We start from the raw sequence: 27551 nt of genomic DNA, 5'->3' as shown, positions 1-27551 counted from the left end.
ACCGCCGATCAATTCAGTGCTTATTTATACCTCGCTGTATATAGAGCAATTTGTCAATAAACACAACTCTCTCTGCCTCTATCCTGCCATCTAACGTCCCACATGGTGCTAATACGTAGGCCTATTGTTTCCAACTCAATCTGTAGTTGGTAAGGATATTATAATACCTTCCTTAGAGCATTATCCCGTCGTCGTCGTCCCCCCCCCCCCCCCCCTCCCGCACACCGTTTCGATTCTGCCACCTCAAAACCAGTTTGTTCGATCCGGGCACCGTGCATGTCTGTTACAGAATTCCATCCGTCTGTATACCCGTGTATTCCTTTCCATACAAACTTGTTTATACTACTGTGCAAGTAACACTTACATTGTCATATCCTGGATTTGGCACGCCTGTATTGAATGAGACAGCTCCCCTGCATGAGAATTAAGGATGACAATTTACAGCTGAATACTATCTTTGACAATAATAACAATAGAAATACCTCTTACATACTATAATGGTGAGACCAAACGCATTGATTACATTCAAACCATAGAATGATGAAAGAGGAACAGACTTGCAAAGACGCACTCATACTTGTGACAGAGTAGCCATATGTAATCACATATCAGATTTACATGAATTACACGAAAAGGAAAATAATTTTTAACCCTGCAGATATCTCACATAAAAGCGACAGTTCTTTTCTTATTACAGTTTTAAATCTGCGATTAAGAAGAACCCCTGAGACCTACAAATCCATAACACCGTGGCGCTGCACTTTTTCTTGTGTTCATAATATTGCAAAGAGCAGAGTTGATACTTTCATTGTTTTTACAGAACAACAAACTCCAAGAAGGTACATAGCTTCCTCCTTAAATAGTACATGTGAATATGGACACTTTTCCCTTACATTTCTCTCAGGAAAAAACAGACATATTTGCCAGTCTTCGTTATCGAGCGTTGAACCTGACGTCATAATTATTACTATATACTGTACTTTATACCATGTACCGTATACCGTATGATGCTATATACTATTACTATATCCTATACCGGTTTACTGAATGCAACCTTATAAAGAAAATAAATGGACAATTCAACAGAAGTTCATTTTTCTTTCCATTGACTCAATCCATCGACTTTTTAGTGACATTATGTTGAGGGCAATTTCTTTCCCTATGCTTTCTGAGAGGTTGAAAGTCAAGTGCTCTCTCATTAGAAAGAGGAATATGTTAAATTTTCATCACATTTTCTTTATACTGTTGTCCATAATGCCGTCCAGAATTGTATCAGTCTCCCAATACAACAATGACTGCTGTGAAAATGCTTAAGTTTGGGATTCTTAGTCCCATTTTCCCAAAACTTTCACTGATGTGTTCTATAGGCGTACTAATGTTGCTACTTTCAATCAATCCACATTTCTCACTTTGGGGTTTTGGTTTCCCTTAAAAAACAAACAAACTCAAAACTCAATTTACTTCTAATGTACCGTCTATCTCCTAGGGCTGCTAAGAAAACTGCTCTTAGCCGTAACCCCATCCAATTCTTAGAATTCAATAAGTAAAACAGAGCTATAATGTATAATGTGATTATACTTACGGCTTTTTCACGCTCCGTTGTCTGTTGACTAAATAGAAAGCCAGGGCAGCAGCGCACACGATGGCGAGAATACCAAAGGTCACACTCAGGCCAATGATCAGGGATTTATCTAGACGAAAACGTTATCACCAAACAATATTAGAGAAGTAACAAAAGGTTTATTTGACATGGGTGTTACAAGTAATCATTTAAACAGTTTTACCACTAATCTCAAGGTCATCTTCTCATTTCAAATGTTTTCACCGATTTCTGGTGAAAGGGGGCCTAGCCGCGTCCCGACCGTTTAGCATTAGCCTGAAAGGGAGAGTATCAGATCCTCTGCCACAAGATCCACGTGTCACAAGAAGTAGTTTTGAAAATTCCAGTAAACTGTTCTTGTGATGAAAACATTATTTTATTTCTCAACTCTAAGAGGGGCTAAGATGAACATCGAACATCATTTCTACACAGATAAAAACAGGTATATTTTGTTATAAGAGGCAACCAGACCAATACGTGGGATATACATGGACTAATTTCCTACTTGAATGTTTGTTGTTTCTTTTTTTTTTGTCACGGCAATGTTACAGACTTGTTCCAATCAGGCATATACATGTGCTTGTAGTGCACTCCTATGTATTACTCATCTTGGGTGTTTTTTTTTCTTTTTCCTCCTGACATAAAGTTTGATACGCCGGACAAGAAGTTGAAAAAATGACTGACAATGTACTGTGCCGGACGAAGACACAAAACACACTATTATGATCGCCGAGAGGCCTGATTCATATCATTAGTGTTTGCAAAGAAAAAATAATTGTATACTTACTCTTGGGATTATCTGAAAGAGCCAGAAGATAAAGAAGAAACTTGAGTGTTAACCGCAAATATATCTTACACATTTCTACAATAATCTTATTTTTACTCAACAAATAATAACAACAACAACAACAACAACAAAAAAACCCCTCAATAACAACGCAAAACAGAAACATAATAAATGGTAAAGAAATCGTTATTCCTTATTATGTTACTACAACCATTTGGAAGACTTGAGACTGAAAAGACAATGATTTCCTGAATGTAACAATGTGTTTACACCCTGTTCTTGATTACATACACTTTGACACACAAACTGGAGTGCATCCACCGAAGAAAACAATGTTACGCTGTGTGAACTCGTGCTCCCTTGTTGTTTTGTTTGATTCTGAATCGTGTGTTTCTCTGTGGTGGATGGAAGGGTGGGGGTGGGGGTGGGAAGGGGAGTGGGAAGGGGATGGGTAATGGGGAATATGGAGAAGGGTGGGTTCGTCCTAGAAGGGTTGAGGGAGATAGATATCTCGCGAATGTTACACTATTACCTTATTGACACTGTCATTACAAACACCTCAGTTAAAAAGAAAGAAAGAATGAATTCCTTCAACAAACAGAATAAGTCAGCCATTAAAGTTTCAACACTCAGTCATTAAGAAATTGGTTTAAGTAATGACGTAAATATAGGATACAGAACTTAATTGCATGATGGTCCTTTAATGACACGTTTCACTTTTAACGTCAACTTCATTATTAATCCATTTTCATATGCTTTTAGAAAATGTTATACGGAACAAAATACAATCAGTACAAAGTACAAATTAAGTTGAACATTCACTTGAATGTACTGTCTCGATATGGAAATGTAAACAAAGATTTGTAGACAACAGGATTGGACTATATTCAAATCATATCACGTGAATATGATGGGGCCTATGTGTAATCATTTTCAGTGTTCTAGAAAAAACCCCAAACAACCAAACAAACAAACAAACAGACAAACAAACGAACAAACAAACGAACAAACCTAGCCTTAATACCCCCAGCCTTATTTGCAGTGCCCTTGTCAGGGTTCGAACTTCCACACCTCGATCACAGTCACATTTGGTACATTGTGATGGGATACGAACAGCTTGGCTTAGAGATAACCATGAATACTATGTTTGTAACTTTTTTTTTTCTAAAAGCGTATGCATGACCTTAAAACTATCATTTCATAGTTTTTGATCCGTCACTTACAGCAATCTTCTTCGTCTTCGCCGAGAGAGCAATCGTTGAGGCCGTCACACACCTGGCCGTCGTCGATGCACGCCTTGCTGGAGGGACACTGGTAAAAGCCGGGACCACAGTTTGATGCGGTTGGATTCACAGGGGTACCTGGGATGAGATGTAGGCGGATAAGATAAGTTAACCAGCTGAGGACGAGTCCCGAGTATACTCGGGCAGGAGTCTGTGGGAAATGCCTGTTTTAGCAAAATCATTTTGTCCTCAACGGGTTAAGAGGGCTGGACAGCGAAAAGTTGTCAGAAATGGAGGGGATTGCAATGATGGACCCTCTTTTTTTAATATTCCGAAATTGTTCCGTTTTATACCATGACTTGTGTGTCCTACGGAAAGAGTCGCTGTATTCATGATCTTGATGTAATATCTCGTCAGTGGCGCAACTCTTGGTAGGAAAAGAAATTGCCTCCCACGCAAAGCTAATCTATCACACTGTGACTCGTATCTGTTCGAACGATTAGACACCTACAGTATAGCCATAGATTCTGAATATGAGATGTTTGATGTGTGACTCCATCACTCTGTCATTTTGCTATGAGCGAGACGGTGAGGTCCTTTTTTTAGATTTTCTTTTAGACGTCCCTATATAGGGCCTGAAGCAGAATGAATACACTCTCATAAACCCTTATTTCAAGTCCTTATCAAACACACTCTGTAAAACACGATATTTTAGCGGCATCAAATTTTCGCGAAGGGGAGCCGACGGCCTTATTCGGAGCATGCAATTTTCGCGAGTTGCCTCTAACATTCAATGCATAACGTGTAGACAAGTTCTTTAGCGTGTATTTTAATTTCGCGGACCTCGGCTCCGGCGAAACTCGCGAAATTAAAAGGCACGCGAACATTCCTCGTTTTACAGGTACTCGTATGTTGTCCCTTATACAATCTCATCTCTATCCCTTGGTGTATATCATGCCTTTCGTGCATCATTTGAATCCAGAGACTCTTCTTCCTTCGCCCTGATCCCCTTGTCCTCTTTAGTCTCTCCCTATATTCCTTCATTTCTTTTTTAAACAAGAGAGCTGCCTTGTGTTTCTTTGTGTGTGTGTGTGTGTGTGTGTGTGTGTTTGTGTGTGTGTGGGGGGGGGGAGGGGGTGTGCATTTTTTTCTTTCTTTTTTGTTCAAGACAATTTGCCTAGTTCTGATAGTCCGGGAATAAGTTATTGTTTACAAGCCGACTGCAACTACAAGTCCCCCCCCCCCCCCCTCCCCGTTAAAGTAGTCTCCTCCATTTCCAACAACATACGACTTTGATTCGGTGTTTGTTCATAAAATTCACAGCATTGGCTAATTTCAGGTCACAGTATTTTCCTGGATGACATTGTTGTACATTACTTGTACTGACTTATTTTCTGTGATTGTGTTTATACAAAATGTCTTGCTTTTTTTTGGTTAGAAATGAAACACATGAAATGAAAGTGAAATAAAAACTGGTATACTCACTCGAACAACCCTGTTCGTCCTCCCACTCAAGACAGTCCTGGACCCCATCACACACCCTGCTTTGCAAAATACACACCTGGCTGGAAGGGCACAAAAATCTACCGGGCAGACACTGCGGCAAGGTTCGTGGAGCGTCCGTTACTGTCAGCAGAAATTCCGAAGAAGGGTGGGGGTATAATAATCAAATGGCAGTGGTCTTTGATACATCATCAGCTATGTCCATGTTATATGAATGCCATTATAAAATGCATGATATTTTGCCGGCAGAATTTCCAACTTGTAATCAAGGACCAAATCGTTTCAAGATATTAGCGATAGCATCTGCTTAGGAAGACAAAAAGTGTTATAAGATGTTGACAGTTTATCTGTTGAATGTACATATCAATCACGAAATGTCATTAAAAAAAAACGGAGTGAACGAAACGAAAATGAATGTATATCATTTCCACTACACAATCATGTTACGTTGATTAGGCAAAAAAAAAAAAATGTTGTATTGGCGTAACATGAGATTTTCAAATAGGGTCGGTTGCTACCTGTATTTTACGTGTTAAACTTATATTTAACAAAACCCTTTTCGACAGAGAGGGTCTGTTGCATCCAAAGTTTGTTATATCACCGGTTTAAAAGCCGTCACGACATACCGGTCAGAATACGAACGAACAAATTCCTGGGCTAAATCACCCAGCGCCACTGACAAATCGATTCTCCGAATAATATTAAGTAAAATCTTCGAACCGGACTTGCCGGTCGCCGACACGCTGTACTGCGCGGCCATTTTCCGACACCAGCTGTTGTTGTTGCTGTTGTCTTTGATAATTCGCAAACCCGCATCGCGCCCTCTCTTGGTAAAAAGGATGTATTTCCTTCTTTTTTTGTTGTTGAAAAGTTCAGGGACGGGTTTTTTTTTAGGGTCGGGCGGGTTACGCCAATACAACGATTTTTTTTTTGCCTTAATTCAGTAATACTTTTTTCAACGTTTCTTATCTTATTATAACAATTCACGAACTGATGTAAATATTCAATCAAAATGTTGTCTTCATTCAATTGCTTGATTGCGTCGTGCTTATTTATCTTACATGTCTTATGTAACAATTCACGAACTGACGAAAATATTCAATAAAAAATTCGTCGTCATTCAGTTGCTTGATTGCGTTGTGCTAATTCATTTTATCATGTGACAATTCACGAACTAATGTAAATCTTCAATGAAAATTGTCTTCATTCAATAGGTTGATTGTGTTGTGCTTAAATGATTATGCATAAATCTTGTTTGAAATGATATAAAATAAAATGAAATTTAAAAAAAAGGCAAGTACTCTCCCAGGCAGTTCAGAAAGAGACAGAGAGGGAGAGAGAGAGAGAGGAAGAGGGAGATATAGGGTGATAGGGGGCAGGAAGAGAGAGAGGGAGGGGAGGGGATATTGGTGTAAAGGGAAAAAAAAAATCTAACCTGGTTTTGTAGTGGAGATTACAGGTAGGGAATTCGCAGAGCGTTCACACTGTGGCGTCAAGCTGATGTCATCAAGCCCAATGTCTCCCTCTATGGTGTATCCAATCACGCCCTCAAGGATGATCTGACGTGGGAAGAGAAAACGACTAAAAGCGATCAAATTCCTGGTCAAATGATGATCAAAAACGGGAAAAAGGCAGAATTATGACAAGTCTCTCCGCTATCCACATTAAAAAAAAGAACGTATCAAAACATATTGATATTATTATCTTCCTTATGTCAACTGCTTTTCTATCCAATGAAAGGCACAAACAAGTATTACAATGTATCATACAACGTCCAAGTAGATCCTTGTAATTTGATTGGAGGATTGTTGGTGACGTGATATTCAATAAGTACTCCATTCAACGCGCCGTGCAATTTTGGTTCTATTTTTGCGTGCAACTTGGTTCGATTTTTTCGTTCTATTCCACGGTTCGAAAAATTGTACGGTACTGCGTGTACTGTGCTGTGTGTTGCATATTGAGGATCGCATGCAGCTAGCGCAGTGTACGTGTGCGGTACATACATGCACGTACGTAGGCCTACGTAGTACTAGTGTACGTGTATGAGCGCTAGTATAGCTGTGACGTGTATCTACACTGATTGCACAAGCCAGAAAGAGAATCGCAGTGGATCCACATGTAAGCATGGCTATATTTTTCATACATATATAGACTTCTAGGCCTACTTAGACCAAAAAGATCTACTTGGACGTTGTATAAATCAAATAGTGTATGGTCTTTACTCGTGCAATGGAACGAGATTTCGCACTCGGTGAAAGATGAGGCGCACTATTCAACTCGGTTTCGCCTCGTTGAATAGAGCGCTTCTATCTTTCACCTTGTGCGAAATCTCGTACCATTGCACTCGTGACCATTCACTATTTGTAAACTATTTACTGTCATTATTACCAATTATACTGGTAGCAAGGAATATTTTGTAATATCTACGCTGACAAGCGTATACACAAACGTAAGAAAAAAAGGCAAATTAAGAACTTGCATGTATTCGGTGTCTTGAAATTTCATATTTTTCGATAGGGACAGAATTCATAAAATTTTATTCTTGTACAATGTATTCTGTTATTATGACATGCTCAATTCCATATCACAAGGAATTGTTTTTTTTCTTACTTGACATGCTTCACTATTTCAAAACAGCGACTGTAGATATAACAATTCAGACGTTAAATAATACACATTTAATCGAATTCTAATTTCGACATTGTCAGCTACAACAATGCTTTCTTAAGTGTTTAAAACCAGACAACACACAAAGCTACCAACTCCCCAGTGGCGGATCCAGAGGGGTCGCGCGCCCCCTCTTTATCTAACGTTAAAACAAAAGAAATAAAAAGAAAAACAATGAGATGAAACCCGGAAGTAGCACCAGAAATATTGCTTGCCCCCCCCCCCCCCCCCTTACGGCATTCTTGGATTCGCCCCTGCTCCCTCCTACCCCCCCCCCCCCCCAAAAAAAAAAAGAAAAAAAAAAAGAAAAAAATGGAATCCTTGGATGCAAGATTTGCCGATTGATAAGCCTCTTTGAGCAAAAATTTTCATCATTGAAACATTTGGGAGTATAAATGTAATGTATTTCATACGCTGCCCACGGCTCTGAATTTTTAACGTATTTGACTTCTACGTCAGACGTGCCAAAGGAAAACAAAATAGAAATCATGATTAGAAAATGTTTTTTAAATTGATATTAGAAAGGGCTCTACAAACTAAAATATGAAAAAATAGATGAAAAGTATGATGGGAATAATTCTTCCTTTTCGGAAATCAATGATGAAAATCATCGATTTCCGAAGACTTTATCATCGCATAATTATCGTATGTTCAATTACTGTGACCTGACTGAAACCAAACGTTTGTTGAACGCAAGATAGACCAGTACGAAGATTTTGCAGGACAGACTAGACTCGTTCTGCGGTATAAAAAAAACAAAAAACAAAACAAACACGATAGTATCCCTCATCCCGACCTGACCAGGAGAAAACAAATACACAAAAAACAAAACATTTTAATAATATTCTGACACCAGTCGTTTCTCTTTTGAATGCTCGTCCTCAATGCATTCCATTCTTCAATAATTGACTTGTGTATTATGGCACGGAGTGCACAAAAGTATGAAAATTCACACTAATGCATGGCATGTGAAAAAGCCAAAAAAAAAAAAAAACAACAAACAGGCAAAACTTCTTTACAAACCTGGAAATCCTGTGTGCTGGAGATGTCCAGAGCCTTGTATGTCCAGTCGCCGCCCACCTGTCGGTCCTCCGACCACAGGAGGCTGAGCGGACCATTGATGGCCGTACGGGTGTAGACATTCAGGGTTCCTATTCCCTTCCCTTTCATGTGGTAGAAGAACCTCACCTGGTGTGCAATGGTGGAGAAGTTAAGATTTTCGAAGGAAGATATATATATTTTTTTTCGATTAGAACACCCCTTTTCAGAAAACACCTTGAAGAGACAACAACAAACTCTGGGACAGAAGTTTAAAATAGAATAACAACAAAATGTATGGATGAAGGAGATATTGAGGGAGTGATCCAGTAATATTAGTAGAATACATCAACGAAGTTTGAGGAAAATCGGATAATTCATTGAAAAGTTATCAATCATTAAAGCTTTGGTACTGCAACCGTCGTTGGATCAATAGTAACACTGTAACATTTTGTGGCGTCAGTCATGGATAACGATATAAACAAAATATTAAGAAAATGCAACATATTTTCTATTTTCCTCCATAAAGAAAGAGCACGTGACTTACTGCTTTCGGAAAGCAGGAGGAGTGATATTATCTCAACAAGTCAAGGAACTATAAACTTTTCATAAAAACAAAGACATTTTTTTTCCTACCAATTATCGTTATTCTGCAGTGACGTCACGAACTGTAGTAGTCTTCCCATCCAGCGATGGTCACTTCAAAACTCTAATAATGTCTAACTTTTCAACATGAGCATGCGTTAGTTTTGAATTTCGGCCAAAGAAGTTGTCTTGTCTGTATTTTAGTTTGTTTGTTTGCTCTTTCTCTGTTCTTCTGTTTGTTTGTGTGTGTTTTTTTGTCTGAGTGTATTACCTTCGTGCAAAATAGTAACTGTTGCAAAGGATTTGGAGAAAATTTACAGGGAAGTTTAGAAATAAGCAAAGGAAGAAGTGATAAAGGTGGTGACAAAAAAAAAAATAAACGCCTCGGTCCAACATTTTCTTTATTGATTGTTATCATTACAAAAACTTGTTAGTTTCACAAAAACACTTAAGACAGGGGCAGGATTTCAATAAATTATTGTCAAATAATGGGACGTCTGGTCAAGAATTATGCTTGAGTCAAGCTAATGCCAAACGAGAAGGAAATTATAATATCTCATGGGAAATAAACAAACAAACAAACAAACAAACAAACAAACAAACAATAAACAGTAAGAAGTGGCAATATTTTGGATTACCTATGTACGCACTAAGAGACCTTTAAATTCTTTCTTCAATTCTACCGATGACTTCCAAAAAAAAAAAAAAAAAAGCAACGCACGGCGGCGGCGGCGGCGCAGGTGGTACCAGGGCATTTACCAAAGTTTTGTTTGATTGTCTTACTTTACAGCATGGCAGAGTAGCGTATGAGTTAAGGCTAAAAGATGCACTGGTAGTGAAGGACCGGGAGTGAACGATCTATTTAGGTAACTGTTATCTGCGGGTTCATGGCGTAGAGAAGCATCCCTGTTTTTTGACACTGTACCTCGCACTGTCCCACCAATGTACGGCTGATCGTGAAGCTGGCCAGCTGGGCACGGTCACCGTTGCGCATGGGATTGCTGGCCTCCGTATACAGGTAGTAACCTTAGGTGCAAATAGGACAACAAAAAGATGAATAAATACGAGAGGAGGGTATAGGACAAGTACTGTACTCTTTAGAGAATAATAGAGAAGGCCACAATTCTATATTCCGGAAAGCTATCATAACTTGGGTAAAATCGAGAAATCACACAAATATAGGGAAAATAATATGGACAGAAAATTGAACATTCTTTTTTTTTCAAATTTGTTTACCTATTTATTCCTTTATGTATTTTTTTTTGGGAGGGTTGGGGGGGGGGGGGGGTGACGTGTCGCTTTCCGTAAGACGAAGGTTACAACGTTTTTGTGTAAACGGCACGGTTTTCAGTGATATTTTGTTAAACCACAATGATATAGTTTTTTTTTCATATTTTGTCCACGCCTTCGTATATTTTTGGAGGTTTCTAGAGGTTCCAGCAATTACTTGTCATGCTCCCACCCTACTCATTTAATACAAAAATTGTATTTATTTTATCATACAAGGTTTAGTATCGAATGCCCGTCTATGCACACTGAACTATTTGTATATTCTGAGCGAGAAGGTCTAACTTGTAAGATATATCATGAAAAATGCGGATTGAAAAAAAAAGACTATTGTGCAAATTTAAACGCCACCGGAGTTATCATACTCATTAACCTGTTAACAGTTTCGTTCAAATGGAAAATTCAATGACAAGTTTATTTGTATTGTGGTATTATGTTCGTAGCCGTTGTAGTTATTGTATTTCTTATTCATATTCATAATCATGTGAACATCATCAAATTAGTCTTAGACTTTAAACTTTGATTTCATTTCAATTTCAGCCACCACAATGTTAGATTATGTTGAAATGTTTTTATGTTCCATGAACATTTCACTTAGACGTTGCAAAAATGATTGAAACTATATTTTTACTTTTTTTTTTCAACAGAATGTACAAAGAAGTATGTTAAATTTGACATGCGTTTCTATAAACTAATTTAACATATTGAAATATACACAGCCAGCTGTAGGGATATGATCAACACACGCACACACACACACACACACACAAGAAATACATATAGTGCACCCCGATGGTATTTATACACTCTGCGAAAAAAAAAGTGCAGGTACCCAATCCAAAGGCTATGCTTGTAACATGTTGGTACCTCTGAGGGTGGGGGTGGGGGTGGGGGTGAAGAGCTTTCCATAACTACAAAGAGTGCGGGAAACTGGGGATAGGGAATAGAGAATATTATCTGATAGAGTAGAATAGAATAGAATGGAATAAAATACAATAGAATTCTATAGAAATAGAAAGCAAATAATAAACTTTCAGTTTCAGGCAATGAGACAAACTATCACTTCCTCGGCGATCTGAATGTGTACGCTATCTTTCCTCGGCTGCGCTTCGGAAAGATAGCTACATCCAGATCGCCTCGGAAGTGATAGTTTGTCCCATCACCTTCACCAACGTTGATTATTTACTTACCAGATCCCGTCGTGTGGTCATGGTCCGGGCCTGTGTCGTCGCTTCCCGTTCTACCGTTCTCTCTCCTCCAGTCGAATTCATCGGTGGTTAGCTGCTCCCAGTCACCCTCACACTGGTCAGCCTCGAAATCACACATGGAGTAGCCCAGGTCGACTTATTCATAGAAGATAGATAAAAAGATAGATGAATAGATATATGAACACCATGCAGACTTCACAACGCACAATGACACTAATTGTGAAGCGCGGAAAGGTGAGACCTCTTTTTGGTATTGCTTCATTAGAAAATTACCCCGATTGAAAAAAGAAACACAAAATTTAATGGAATACAAACGCTTCAAGTTCTTCCTTGAAAAGAGAGGAACTATGTTTCCATTCTCAGGTTCACAATGAATTACTGCTAGAGAGAGAGGGAAAAAGAAATAACAAAGTTAGAGAAAGTTCTATTCCCATAAGAAAAAATATATACCAGATGAGCGGATTTACAAATAGCTATGAAAGACGAACAGATAGAAAGACTAGACCCACTGATGTGATGAAAGTCAATGTGAACTGTATTAAGAATCATAATCATATAGCGTATGCCTACATGTATAATATTGCTATGATATTTCAATACAGGAAAAAGAGCAGACGCGGGGAAGGCTGTCATCAGAAGCCTGCTTAACTCACAAGACTTCCTGTAATGATAATTCTACACATTTCCCTTGTATGTTTAACAGGGTTTTTACGTTCAGAAATTTAGCATTCCATTTTTTTTTAAAGGAAAAGGAAATATCAAACAATCCCCCCCCCCCCCACTCTCAATAAAAAGATAAAATAAAATCGATAATCATCCGAAATGCGCCCCTGAACTTACTGCACGTGGGACGCAATTCATCAGACCCGTCGCAACAATCTGCGGTGAAATCACATGTTTGCGCGGCCGGGTAGCATTCGCCCGCCTCGCACTGCGCCTCCCCCACGCCGCAAGCCCCGTCGGCCACTGGGGCCGGGTAGGCGCAGTCCTGGAAGAGCATGTCGTCCACCGCAAACCCGCCCTCCGTGTTCGGAATCAACTGTCTGTCTTCCGCATCGAGCACAATCTGCCCACAATTCAATCGATCATCGTGTATAGATTGATCGATAAGTCAATCAATAAATTAGCCAATTAATCAATTTCTTGCTGGGTTAATCAATCAATCAATCCTATAATGAATGAATCAATCAGTCAGTCAAAAATTCCCCAATCACATAGTGGATTACTCACTAAAAGGCCTCTCAATCAATCAATCAATCAATCAATCAATCAATCAAGTAGTCATTTATGGTTCAATCAATCAGTCAGTAATTCAGACAATAAACAACGAGTCAAGGGGACTATGAACTGACCCCCATGTTTAAAATTGCAACAACATTATCGATAATGCGATAATTGCGATAATGCTATAAGTTCATAAAAACATAGGGCATACCGGTAGACACACACAAGCAGCACTTTTTTTTTGTATTTCCTTAATGTTTGTTGATTTCATTCAAATCATTAATGAATCAACCCATTCTAGACAAAACATGAACAAAAACGAAACAGATATACAATTCAAGGACACAAACGAATAAATTTTCAATATATGCTGCAAAAAAAAAAAATCTCTCTTCAACATGAATAATAACTCAATTGATTCAATTATTTCAACTAATAACTCGGCACGTAAGCAGATATGTACACAGACCTGGAAGTTCGTTGTACATGGCGGAATCTCAGTCTGGTGTCGGAGCCACTCGTTGTAGTCATTGATGTCGTCATCGGCCTTGGTCAGCCTGATGTCGCTGTCCGCCGTTAGGAGGCGCACTTCGAGGTCGCCGTACTCGGCACCAAACATGTAGTACCACATGCTGAAGATGCAGCCCCGGCGAGCCTTCTTGAAGAGCGGACTCACCAGGCGCGCTCTCTGGTCTCTTTCCGACGTCGTGCCGTCCACATAGATGTAGTGGCCTACACGAAAGTCGAGCAATAATCATCATTGTGGTTGTGTTTGTTATGTCGAATAACACAATACTACTACTACTACTACTATCATGTACTACTACTACTACTACTACTGCTGCTGCTGCTGCTGCTGCTGCTGCTGCTGCTACGATACTACCACTACTACTACTACTCTACTACTACATGTACTACTACTACTACTACTACTACTACTACTACTACTACTACTCTACTTCTAATAACAATAAGGTCTTATTTATCCAGGGTAGCCTCTTTGGAGTTGCCACTGCTCTGCCAGAAGGCCTTGCCATTATTAGTACCCTAGCATGGTCATGTATCAATTTATACATCTGGGTCGAAAGGAACATGGAGGTTAAAACACATTGTTCAAGCCCTGCTCAAGCACTTGGCGGGATTCGAATTACTCGGGTTATCCGATCGGGAGTCGTGAGTCTTATCCACTATGCCACATAACAGTCCCCACCATGCTGTCATTTATCATCTTTCAGACCAGAAACCTCCTCATTTTGAGGTTAGTAGATGACAATAGCATACTGTTAGCCACGTACTTTCGACATTGTGGTTACCGCTTCGAGAAGCAGTTCGAGGTGGTACCTGAAGGCAAGATGACATGTCAGGGGGGATCCAGGAATTCCGTAAAGGTGTGTGTGCGGGGTGGGGAGGGCGCATAGCTGTTTATTTACCACTTTCGGGTTTAATCAGCTGACAAGCAAAAAAGACCTCTCTTTCATTTTTTTTTTGTTTAATTCCCTTTATTAAAATACACACACACAATTAAGGGGAGGGGGCGGCCCGGTGCGTCCCCTCTTGTATACTTCTTACGTCTTTTATTGCTTTTGAAGGAGAATCGAGACCATCACCCTGTAGTTTTCATCGTTGCTTTCACAAATCCTTAACCAAAACTCAAATCTAAGACACAAATTCTCTAATTCCCTGGAATTCGGAATTGAACTCGAACATAAATGTAGACTCAGACTCCAACTCAATCTGAAATTGAAAGTTCATTCCATACACAAGAGCAATATTCCAAGAGTGGAATATTGCTCTTGTGTATAAAATGGAATGAACTTTCAAAGTGTGATACGAAAAAGCTTGAATCAGTTCAGAGGAGAGCAGCAAAGTTTGTATCAGAGGTTAAATCGTTGTCATATCCTGACAGACTAAAGCATTTGGGGATTCCATCGATAGAGTATCGACGTGAACGTTCAGATATGATTCAAGTGTTCAAAATTCTGCATGGTATGGGAGACTTTGATCCAGCTGTTCTCTTTGTCATCAATGATCATGTTATACGCGGTCACAAGTTGAAGTTGTATAAAGGAAGGTGTCGAACAAGTAAAAGGTTAAAGTCTTTCAGTCAGAGAGTAGTAAATACTTGGAATAGCCTTTGTGCAGATGCTGTCGTGGCAACATCTGTGAATAGCTTCAAGTCCAAGCTCAATGATCACTGGACAAATGCTGGAAGCAGAAGCATAAAAAATGTAGTCCAGATTGCATTAACTGATAATTCCGTGGATACAGTACATCACATGGATCTCCTCAGGCTCAGGATTGAATCCTTTGAATGGCCCTCTACAAGTTTTCAACTTACTGGGCGTCATCGTAGGTAATTCAGGTAATTCAGGAAATATAACTTTAAATAGAGGTCGAGATCAATCGAACTTGAACTTTAGCTTAGAACTCCAAATCAAACTAGAGCCCAATCTTACCGGCTGCTGTGAAGGAAGTGTGGTCAGTCTCTGGGCCTTTGAAACCCACTGGGGCACCGTCATGTGGACAGTACAGAGCCCAGTCGAAATCATTGGCGTCGTCGTGTGTCCAGTAGCACATATGCTCGTCTTCGAAATCGCAGAAGACAGCTGTAAGGCAAGATGGCGACGGCCGTAAAGCGAGTGTTTAAAGAACATTACTGCGCTTCAGCAATGTGTTATTCTGCCACTTTAATCATAGTACGACAAATTTTACAGTCTGGTTCACATCTGCCGTTTATTAGATTACACGTATCTTTATAGCTTAAGAATTCAGCACAAATCCATATTCTACGGTAGTATACTCCTTCACGAAATATAAGTCTGGTATGTAAAATCCCCCTGTGACAGCGTTCGCCTGGTGAGGGCGTGTTTGCGAAAACATCCTAGAGTAAGTCTGCGGTAAACTACTGGAAATGCTTCCAAGCGAGTATCCGCAATGCCCATGTTTTACATAATTATAATAATGTAATATTGACTGGCCTCGCGGGAGATACCAGAAAACATTCTCTCAGTGTAAGCAATATTTATCTGGTATCTCCCTCAAGGCCAGTCACTATCATAGGAATACGGCTATACACTATGATATAGATCAAGCCAAATTTGACTACCTGTGGATCATCACCAACATGTCGAATAATTGCAAAACTGTTCATCAATTTATATCATTCAACTCCAACTTCCAAAATACATAGTTATGTAGTTGAAACGGGCGAACTTCAAACATTTGAACGTTTTTAAACTTTGTTTTTGCTTCTGTTTCAGTTTGGAGAGTTGTAATAACTGATGGTCACTGAGCAATTATTGAGCACAAAATGGACTAGTCATTGTTTGACGCGTAGTGCTGCTGGAAGTGGTCGACCTTGTATAAGTTGATTTATTGGCGTTTTTCTGCGGTGCGTGTAACCGACACACAGCGACGTCTTTGAATGTCTTCGCTTTGTGGTCGACCTTAATGTTTACATGTAAAGTGATTTGCGAGACCCGGATGCTCGTGATATGATCTAATGTTGCCTGCTGACCTCCACGACCCTGCAAAATACCAACTGCAATTGCCTCGCAAAACTACCTCGTATAGGTAATGATATACACTATATTTCTTTTTGTCATTGAGTATTCACGTAAATGTTGGCAGGGATTCTATAGATGAAGTGCGTCAACAAAGACTGCCCTTATTCAAGTTTAATTCCTCGGTATTGCTTCCTCGAGGGATATCACTCTTTACCGAGATAGCCTTGCCTTTGGTTTGGTGATAGCGTTGATAAACACAAAGTGAAATCAAACAAGACAAAAAAGAGAAAAAAGTGACGCTTATCTGCGACTTTGGAAATTGAAATTCAATATGTGCATAGGTACATTTGATAAATAGAATCACAAGTGGATGTCGCTACTTCATTATCTAATCGACTTAAATTTGGGATGCCTTCTTTTTTTCTTCGTGAAAAATCTCATTGGAAAGTATGTGATTATATTTCTTACAAAAAAAAAATACTTACGGCATTGCTCTTCGTCCTGATTGGCCGGCATACAGTCATGTACGAAGTCGCAGTACCTAGACTCATCTATACAGCCGGTATTACAAGGCAGTGTCCCTGTCTGACATGGAATTTGAGCTGAATATACAGGGAGAAAAAAAAAATCTAGTCTGGCGGCAAAAGTTTCGTAAACAAATGTTCGGTCCTCCGAACCTTTTTACAGTCACACTACTTCGATTTTCACCATAAAGATTTTACTGGCTTTCGAACAAGCTGGAGAAGCGTGAAGGATAACACACAGACATTAAAGGACAAGTCTACCTTCATAGACATGTGAGTTGAGTTAATGGCAGCAATATTAGTAGAACACATCAATGAGAGATTGAAGAAAATCGGACAATCCGTTAAAAAGTTATGATTTTTTTGAAGTTTCTGCTCAGTCACGGCTGGATGAAAAGACTACTATAGCTTGAGATATCACATGAGTGCAACGATATAAAGAAAGAATAAAGAAAATTCAACATATTTCCATTTTTCTCACATAACAAAAGAACACTCAACTTCTCTCAGAAGGCAGGGGGAATAATAATATTACACTTCACATAGGCGCCTACGTCAGTAGCAAGTCGAAGAAATTTGCACTTTATTCTAAAAGCAAAGTTTTGTGAAATTCTCTTTTTATTTTCCTTATAGTTGTACGCATGTGACATCATACATTGTAGTAGTCTTCTCTTCCAGCAGTGACTGCGCAGATACTTAAAATATTCGTAACTTTTGAACGGATTGTCCATTTTTCCTCAAACTTTCACCGATGTGTTCTACCAATATTGCTGCATTCTGTCAATCCTTATGTATATGAAGGTGAACTTGTCCTTTAAATGACGATTTTATTGCGAAAATGTATGCTTCTCTCCTCCCTAGTGCTTATTCATCATCTTTATCCCCTCTTCATCACCACCAGGGGCGGATCCAGGAATTCCGTAAAGGGGAGACGCCTTTGCAAAATTAAAGGGGGCGCACGCACCCCACCATTTTTTTTTTATTTCTTTTGTTTTAACCAAAAATAAAGAGGGGTAGCGCACCCCAGTGCGCCCCCTCATCTGGATCCGCCACTGACCATTCTCTTCTTCTTCTTTTTCTTCTCCTTCTCCTTATCTATAGTCTTCTTTCTTCTTCTCCTCCTCCTTTCCCCCTTTATTTCCTCTGCTTTCATTCGTGTCAGTAGGAGGGACTCTATTACAAGAGCGGAACATGAACAAAGTGATTGGTTATTGGTACATAACACTGATCTTTATGAATGATATAATGTGGATATCTCATAGGCCAATCGCTTTGAAGCCACGGCGCCGCCATCTTACCACGCACATAAAACCCATATTGTGTGCGAAGCTCCCGACATCACGTAATCTTCGTGACAGTCATTATTTCGACAATGCGTGCAAATCCCCATAGACCCGTGCGTGGTATAAAGATGGCGGCGCGGCGGCTTCAATCGTGTATACAGCTTGAATGGGCCAATGAGATATCCAGTTATGTCCGAGACGGATCATTGGAAAGCAAACATTTGTGAAAATTACTTACATGATGGAGGGGTGGTGACAAGGGGAAGACTGGACCCAAGAGCCTCGCAGCCTGGTGTCAGACTGATGTCATCAAGGGAGATATCTCCATAGGCCGTAGCACCCTTCGTTCCCATAAAGATGATCTAGCGGAACAAAATTAACTAGCTTGTGTGATCTCAACACAAAAGGAACTTCTACATGGGTCATACAGTGTACATACGAAGATATGATGGGTAACTGTTCAAAAGTGTGTTGTTATTTTACCCTTACGTGAATTAATTGAATCTCCTTTCCATTTCTGAATAGAGTTCACATCATTTTCAAACAAACTTGTATTGTTTACAACTGCATAAGTTCAGTGGTATACAAACTCGCGGAATAATCACAAATGTATTGTCTTATAGCCAGATTTGCATTATATTTGGTGAGTGATACGTTGTACAGTACACGTACTTCCAAAATATGAAACTTCTTCCTACAGGAAGCTCAATGCATCGACAGTAATACAGCTAACATCGTATCCTTATTAAAGACCAAATTATCATACGCGTTAATGAGGGCAATGATTGTAAAAAATGATTTACCCACGTCAGGTAATTTTGGAACAAGCAAACACGTTAGCCGAGGATGATCCTACCGTTTCAAAAGTACCGAGAGTGGATTACCATTCTATTACCCAAACCAAAATAATGTGTATCATTTGTTTTATAAGACCATGAATCCGATCCATGTCGAAGGAATGACAATGTTAATGTAGAGGGTTTGGACGCAGCAACAGTCGTTTTCGTGAAGTAGAAAAAAATGAAATGTTGCCCTGTCAGCGTGAAAGTGCCAATAACCGTTCATTATACTTCATTCATGAACGGTCATAAGGAAAATTACGTGCAAGTTAGCCAAGATAACGCATGGTCAGGTCTACGCTCTTAACCAATCATGTGATTAGGATCTGCCCCATCATTTCATCACGGTGGGCAGCTGACAAACATTTAACATTTGTGGGGATCTCCCGGCTGTTCTCGACGTTTCCAGCGGATTTTCATCGACTCACTTCGAAATCCTCGTTGCTCCGGATGTCGACAGTCTGAAAGATCCACGCGTCCTCATTGGGCTGGTCCCGTGACCACTCCAGACTCATCGGGCCGTTGATGGCGGTCCGGGTGTACACTCCTAGCTCGCCGATACCACCCCCAACCATGTGGTAGTAAAACCTCAGCTGCACGAAGTGACAGAGATCATGATCAAAACAATGAAACGAACTGGTAAAATTGTGATAATAAGATTAATAATTATGATGACGGTCATGCCAGTAGTGGTGCCTATTTCAATATGACAAGTTAAGGTGTATTCCTTTTTAATCAAATTAACAAAAAATAATATTCAAACAGCAATAATATTACACATGAATTTGCTGCTTTCAACTGCTCTTCTAGCAGTTTCTAAAAGAGTATTCCGTGTTTTGTACAGTTTATGGTTCCAGAGGGCAGTGCAGACCGGTGTTAACTGTGAACTGGCTTGTAGCAGCAGTAATGGTTTTCAAAGATGCAGGGATGCAGGGAGTGCTAACTGGAGCGAGGACAGAAACGAAGAAGACGAGAACAGGGAGGGGAAAAAGAATGTCCCATCTACCCACGGCTCACGACGTTTCAAGCAAACAGTTCTGCCGTGGCCAGTGGGAACATGATGTAACCATATAAAACATTAGAAATAAATGACAGTATATGCGTCCTACCATAACAAAACATGATAACGACAAAATGAACGAACATGGATGGTGCGCAGAGCGCAGTATAAGATCATCCTTACTGCTTACTTATAAGGCTCTCCATAACTTGTCTCCTAGCTACGTGTCTGCACTTATCAGTGTACGGCAGCGACGACCAGGACTACGTTGTACTGGCCCGACTCTCCATGTTACCAATACCCGCCTAAAAATGTATCGGGATAGAGCCTTCTCTTCTGTTGCGCCACGTCTATGGAACTCTCTACCAGTCCAGCTTCGGAATTGCAACAGCCTCAATACCTTCAAGTCTAAACTGAAGACTTATATTTTCCAGCAACTTTGTGAATGATGTGTGACGCTTTGTTGGAGCTGGGGGCCTTTGAATGTTTCTACTGATAAATGGCGCTGTATAAATGCTGTTTCATCATCATCATCATCATTCATCATGGTGCGTGTCTCGGAAAGATAATAAATTATAGCCTTCTGCAGACAGGACTCCTAGCAGAAAGCAACAATAGTGACCGAGTGAATTTGAACACCGCCCTCAACGGCGTCTAGACTGAAGGAGAAAACAAGAGTCCGTTGTCAAATTACTCACCCCACATGCGTTGGCAACAGAAGTAGCCTGTAGTGGGATGCTGACCAGCTTGGCTCGGTCTCCTATGCGTCTGTTGGAGACTTCCGTGTATATGTAGAAACCTGTGTAAAAGGTCAAGGGTTAAAGGTGAAACAAAAGTTATTTTATCATATTCTAATCCATCATACTCGAAAGATTGCAAAATGGAAAATGGTAGATGCAAAACCAGTCGTTCCTGCGACGAAATGCTTCTGAGAGGCTTTAAATCGAATTAAATATGGAACAAAATTATGTGCAGACAATTTGAATAACGTCAGCTGAATATTTAGCAATGTCAGTGACGGTAATAAAAGGATGAAGGCATACTAAGAGACGCCATTTTTTCCTACATAGTTATGTGTAAATCGTACGTGCTGTGCATTTTCAATGTCTGACTGGCAAAGGGAAAACTTATATCTTGCTTATCTACCGAAACATAGTGCTAAAAAAGCATTTAATATTTTTCTTCAGTATAAAGCTTGTATCCATGAATATGTCAGTAGAAAATGCAATTGAGAGTCGCAATTCGTCATATCTTTAGTCGAGCCCTCAGACACGTCAGATGAGAACTAAAGATATGACGAATTGCGACTCTCAATTGCATTCTCTACTGACAGATTCATGGATACAAGCTTTATACTGAAGAAAGATATTAAATGCCTTTTTAGCACTATGTTTCGGTAGATAAGCAAGATATAAGGAACGAAAATGTTTTCTCGTTATTACACAAATATGTACAAGAGAGATGTGAGCCACCTATCATTGCCTATCTCAACAATTTTACTAACAGCATCTCCCAAGTTGCAGTAGGGCTTTGATTACGTCAGAACTGCGCAATACTCAGTACCAGTCACCTACTATGTTTCGAATTGCGACTTTCTTTCCCGCATACTAATCAGGAAAAGTTCGACGCATTCCCTGTCTCATGGTCAAGTCCTTCATAATTATGTGGATCGGGGGGGGGGGGGGGGGGGGGCATTTCATGAAGCATTTTTGCCAGATATTTTTTTTTTCTTCTGACAAACTGTTACAAGCTACCGAAATCTTTGCATCTGATTGGCTGAGAGGAAATTTGTCCGACAATTTTGTCGGACAAAAGGCTTCATGAAATGCCCTCTGGTCTTCGGCCTTCGCGGGCGGGAATGCTTACCGAAAGGGGTACCTGTCGTGTGGTCTTCTGCTGGCCCAGTGTTCTCGCTGCCCGTATCACCTTGGTGACGCGTCCAGTCAAACTCGTCGGTTGTCATTTGGCTCCAGCCACAAAATCCATCCTCGAAATCACACAGCGTGTATCCAAACGACTCTACCGACAACATAAGCATTCAAATCAGGAAAACGCGCCATCAAGTACAACTTTCATAATTGAAAAGTATACTTTCATAATGCTTCATGCATAATGACCATGTAGGTCAATACGCAGAGAGTTTTTTTTTTTTTTTTTTTTTTTTTTTTTTTGCTGTGCTATGAAGAAAAGAAGTCCCCGAGTTTGATGATAATAAGATCTTTTCTGGCCAACGGATATTTTGCGTTCTTATTGTGTCGACAGTCAGAAGTTAAAACTAAAAATTCGCCATGTAATCCTGTTTTCGTTTTAGAAATAATACCTACGGAACGAACAACTGATATCCTTCAACCAGTAAAATGGCAGTGTGCATGCAGTAAATAAAGACGGGAATGGTTTTGACTATTTCTTTTCTTTTATTTGGGAAAGGCGGTACATTCAACCCTTGGCCAAACCGATTAACTCACTGCAAGCCAACAGAATCAAACGTTTCATCTCATTTCATTCAATTTTTAAGCACGGCAACAAACTTCAGTCCGAAGACTGTTCTTTCGCAGGTCTTAACTGTTATAATTGCCCCTGTGTACAATATGCTGCTTAGGGTGACAAGAATATCATTGGTATAGAGATGGTATGAAAGAAAACAACAACCAATAACAAACATATTCCTTACCGCAGTCCACTCGTATTTCGTCCGAGCCGTCGCAGCAGTCCACAGTGAAGTCACAATACCTGTCGCCGTGGTAACACTCCCCGGAATGGCACTGCGCGGTGTTCAGTCCGCTGCACGACCCCGTCTCGTCGGGCTGCTCGAAGGCGCAATCGGTGAACTTTACGTCGTCGACAGCGAACCCACCTTCGGACGGAATCCTCTGTCTGTCTTCCGCGTCGATTACGACCTGGGAAGAAAATGTTAATTACATTGAAACATTGTAATCAACAAAGCGATACAACCCGAGAAAAAACTAGTCTTTTTTTCCCGAGCTCGTGTAGGAAGTGTCGAGCAAGACGACAATATTTCTCGCCTATATTATAGTTTTCGGTCTCTCTCCCTGGCCTCGTGTCGTAATGATAGCAGGTCGAACATTCCACAGTAAAGAGCAAATTGAAGTCGTAGGTTCGTTACAATATGCCCGAATTTCTTGCTTGCTTTAGCAGTGATAGGTGTCACGTATCTACTATAGATTATGAATAACTATAAGTAACTATAAAACTATAAATTGTTCCTTGACGTACTTCCTTTTGCATAATGCATTTAATGTAAGCAAAAGTTATCGAGTCAAAACTACCACCACTATACACCACCACCACCACCACAATAACATAGCAATAATACGAAATTGTAGGGTTCACACACGGCATTCAATAAAATCTCGGTGAAAGCTGTCAACTTTAAGGTCAAAGGTTGACCACCGACGTACCTGGAATCTGCCAATGCATGCTGGGATTGTCACGGTCGCTTCGATCCACTTGTTATAGTCCAAAAGGTCATCACTGACCTTCCTGAGATTGGTATCCTGTCCGTCGTCCAACGTTAGGAGGCGCACTTCGAGGTCTCCATACTCCAGACCAAACATGTAGTAAAACATCGAAAAGGTGCAACCTCTCGCCGAATTCTTGTATATGGGACTGATAAGTTTTGCTCTGGTGTTGATTCTGGACGTTGTCCCGTCGACAAATATGTAGTGTCCTAAAAGATAAAGTAGCAAAATAAGCATCGTCGGATTGATATTGGCTGACAGTAGAAAGGTGACAGTAGAAAGGTAGAGGATAAGGACAATAGTTGCACCAGTATGCAAATCAGTGACGGGCTCTCTAAGAGACGGTGGTAATGACTTTGGCTTGGACATGGATGTGAAAAAGACCAAAACGATGGTAATATCTCGAAAGGTAAACATCTCTATCAGCAATACTGATATTAACATATAATAGGACCATGTTTATGAAGATGGGAAGAATGGTGGAGAAATTAGGGGAAGAATCGGAATGGCTGAAACTACGTTTACCCAAATGAGTAAAGTGTTAACATCAAGGAAGATATCTACTGCAACCAAGCTCAGACTAGTAAAATGTTACATGCATTTACTGTTGTGAAACATGAACATTGTACGTGGATGATATGAAAAGGCTGGCTGCATTCGAGATGTGGATATTCAGACGCCTGGGCCGCATATCATATGGTCAAACAGGAAAAACAAATCAATATGTTCAAGATCATCTGAATGTCACAAAAACCTTGATGAAAGACATTAAATCAAGAAAACTCAAATATTTTGGCCGTGTCAAAATACATCAGAACACTAAAAAAAAGTGTACTGGAAGGGATCATAGAAGGCAGGAGATGCAGAGGACGCCAGCGCAGTGTGTGGTGTGACAACATAAAGGAGTGGACAGGAAAGAGTGTTGCCGCATGTAGTACTGTAAGGCGGCCATGAACAGAACAGAGTGGAGGTCCATAGTCACCAACCTCCGGACTGAAGACGGCACTTAAGAAGAAGAAGAACAACGAAACATTCCACACCCTTATCGGATCTTCTAAAAGCTAGGCCTACTGGTGTGTGATATAGAGATTTTTAGAGCGTATTTATACGGAAGCAAATTTTGAAAGTTGTGAAGGAAAGGAAAAACGAGTTTCACATGATTTGAAAAACTCCCGATAGCGCTGAAGATAGATACCAAAAACTGTAGCTATTCGCAACACGAGCATTCATTTTTTAGACAAATAAACAATTCCTAAAGGAAAATCACTCAAAAACGAAAGACAAAATAGGACCAAAATAATCTAGACATAGAGACTACCAACGTTTTTATAAACTTTGCTGAAAATTCCTTTGCCAGATCTCTACCAAACAACCTTATGATACCTAAGTAATAGTAGATATATTGGCCGTGAGAATTTATGTAACAATGATGCTAGTACTGACGATACGATCGACGCTATACTTACGAATTTCTACGTGAAAGGATAAGATTGTATCAATAGTTACTTTAATAGTACTGCATTGGTGCGATTTCTTGTTTGCTCAAGGCAACAGACATCTTGAATTGTTAACATTTCAGCCCAGAAATTCTGTTAAAACAATATAACAAGTTTGAAACGTCCAAAAGCCACAAGATAGAACAGGCTATCATGATTAAACAGCTCAGTGAGTGAAAGCTTAAACCCCTTCGTTAATGTTTTTGCTTGAGCCCATCTCGTTAAAAAACACTAAATAGAGTTACCTCTGACCGGCCAGAGCCCTGTCTTTTGTGTAGCTTTTACCTTGTGTAGTTCAATAAGATGTATGCAGACATTTAAAACCGCATTGATGCAAATTAGATATTCAACAAGCTATAAAATCAGCAAAGGAAATTGTTGGCCTATATCATATCGGGTTGCCAGGGAATTGGAATCATGAATTGTGACTCTGTCCCTGTAAACATTGTCCCTTTTTTGTTATGATTATGCAGGATATAGTCTAAAGATCATTTTCATAAAATCTACTTCTGTTGCTTGCCTGCTGTGCAAGTGCGCTTTATTCTGAATCTAGCGGTGTATAGGTGCAGGCCACTGATCTCCTTCGGAAGTATCGAGATATCTCATTGGCCCGTTCACGCTCTACAAACGTTTATTATTATCGAAGGAGCCGCGCCGCCATATTACTATAATACCCATACTCTACGAGGACTTGCACGCATTTTCCTTCACCGAGATCATGTACGTGATGTCTTCAGCTCCGCGCACAAGTATGTGGGCGCTGTGCGTGATAAGATGAAGGCCCATAGGCTTCAAAGTGAATGGCCAGTAAAATATCCAGCAACTTCCAAACAGAGATCAGTAGTTCAGACCCTGCGGAACATGTGGAAATCTCAAGTCATTTCTTTTTTTCTTCTTTAAATTTGCTCACCCAGATTCGAGCCCGAGGTGTGATCTGTCCCGGGTCCCTGGTAGTCGTCAGACATCGATGGAGCGTCGAACCAGGACCAGTCGAAATCGTCGTTGACGTCCTGACTCCAGTAACAGAAATCGAGATCGAAGTCGCATACCGACGCTGGATAGGAAACAGAAAGAATAAAAAGACACTATATGTGATCCACTCATTGAAACTAGTAGTAAAATTTTTATACCATTCTTTTTCTTTGTCACAGCGTCTAAGTAGTAATAGTGGGGGACATAACAATTTGCCACGCCACATGAGCATTTGAGCTAAACAGTAAGATTCGTCGGGCTTTTCATTAGCGTTTCCTTAAGAATTGCTTTGAATAGCCTCGATGGAACTTCCTATTATTACTTATGTCTGGTTACTTTAATCAATCATAATCAATGTTAACGCAGAGTTGATCAGCCAGAAAGCCTTTTGTGATTTTCATAGAGAAAAGAAATAAAAATCAAGAAAGAATTATTTTTCAAACGTTTCCTTTTCACGTGCACGAGCCACGACAGAGGCTAAAGGCTGAAATACAAAACACGCCAAATTTATCCCCTATCTTTATTTGTGTATATACATATATGTATATATGGCATGGATTATCAAGTATCGCGAAAGAGAAAGCTTACAAAACTGAAATGCTGACATTATTACTTTACACAAAGTCATAGTGGACTTTGTACGCATGACTGAACTTTAAGGAGGAGATTTTTTTTTTTTTTTCATCCAAAGAGTGGTGAGTAGATTACCAGTGTAATATGTTATCCGGGATTAATCTGTGAAATCTCGTCAAAGGTGACTCTCATTTGAGAGCACGTGTTTACTGTTAATGCATCTTGGTTCTCAAAGAGCGGGGCCACCATTATACGTCCAACGTGCGGACATAGTGATGACGTCATTTCAAAATATATGACAGAGGACGTGACGCTTTTCTCATTTACCTTTAATATGAAATGACTGTGTGCATTTCACATACAAACACACACACATACACACACACACACACACACACACACACACACACACACACACACATTATTTTGTGTTGGTAAATGTACATGTATATGTTTATGGCGTAATGTTCTCGACATTTGGCAATGAACATGACAGCGACTTAGTGTATAGGGATTTGTTCAGGGTTTTATTTCGGATTAGCTAGGTTAGTTTTAGATCTTTTTGTCCTAGCTTATTTGTTTCATCCATTTTCAATGTATATCAGTCAATCGATCATATAATTTCTTGTATTACGTGTGGAGGGAATGCACTCTACAAGCCCAGCTTTTTAGCATTCCTCCCCATTTCCAACATTTTCATATACTTACAATTTTTCTGTAAACTTATCCTTTATTTTGTATTATGATGAAATCTATG

Source organism: Diadema antillarum, unplaced genomic scaffold, assembly GCF_040938485.1.
Source record: "Diadema antillarum isolate AM-2024a unplaced genomic scaffold, OU_Dant_1.0 seq00000563_RagTag, whole genome shotgun sequence".
In the NCBI taxonomy this organism is placed as follows: Eukaryota; Metazoa; Echinodermata; class Echinoidea; order Diadematoida; family Diadematidae; genus Diadema; species Diadema antillarum.
This window is presented reverse-complemented; position numbering follows the sequence as displayed.